At 39.3% G+C, this 966-nt stretch overlaps 1 non-coding gene across 1 annotated transcript; it reads left to right on the forward strand.

Moving 5' to 3' along the window:
* Positions 1–322: 322 nt before the first annotated feature.
* Positions 323–385, forward strand: LOC118718727. Its single transcript, XR_004987906.1, has one exon. It is a non-coding gene; the product is annotated as a U7 small nuclear RNA (small nuclear RNA).
* Positions 386–966: the final 581 nt, after the last annotated feature.

Below are 966 nucleotides of genomic sequence, written 5' to 3' on the forward strand. Positions count from 1 at the left end.
GATGAAACATTTGAATCATAGTAAGCATTATAGGTTAGTTATTATTTTCAAGTCATTTTCTTTGACACTTGAGGGTTAGGGTTTTATATACACCACCTCTTTAAAAAAAAAAAATGTAGCCTGAAATAAAGTAGTAGTCAGTTTTATAGAAGAAAGTTTTCATTCCCATTGTTGATGCAATCTGGAACTTTGGAACATGTTATTTCATCATCTCGTTCTGAGTAATGTATCCTCTTTGCAACAGAGAACATCTCATTCCAGTGAAGCCTGAGAGATTGTCTTGAGCAAAAAACAGTTTAGATAAGACTGGGGGGACATTTTTTAGTGCTTACAGCTCCTTTTGGATTTGTCCAGCAGGTCTTCCAGCTTTTACCAGAATGCCCTCAAAAAAAAAAAAAAAAAAAGGAGAAAATTTTTAACTGCTAATTGTTAAGCTTTGTATAACTTCTCAAGATTTTAACATTTAGTTTCCTCAATTGCCCAATTTCTTCTTTTCTAATGCAGTTTCAGCTGATAAAAAGAAAATATATAACACAGTAAAAACATGGCCATATTTATTTCTCCTTAAGGTTAGTCATTAATATTTCACCCCCAATTATCTTTTCTTCCTACCACTTTGATCATTGTACACTCATCCTGAACACCCTAATGTAGCTTTTTAGTCTCCTCTCTGCATATCAGGACCAAGAGCTGCAACGTGGAGTTCACAGCTCCCTTCAGGTTTCTCAGGACCCTCCGGCTCTCTGCCTGACTCCCCCACCTCGCAGGGCCCTCCACCCAGATAGGAAAGCAAGTCACCCCTTTCATCTGTGCATTCCCAGGGCTGAGCTATGTCTGGAATGCTTTCTCCCTCCCCTTCATGGGCTCCCTCCCTTCTATCATTTATGGAGCTTATCAGAACACACTGTCTTCCCAACCTTCCCCTGAAATTGAAAACACCACAGTGATTCTCTGCCTCCCACTGTG

Source organism: Pipistrellus kuhlii, unplaced genomic scaffold, assembly GCF_014108245.1.
Source record: "Pipistrellus kuhlii isolate mPipKuh1 unplaced genomic scaffold, mPipKuh1.p scaffold_m20_p_14, whole genome shotgun sequence".
Taxonomy (NCBI): Eukaryota; Metazoa; Chordata; class Mammalia; order Chiroptera; family Vespertilionidae; genus Pipistrellus; species Pipistrellus kuhlii.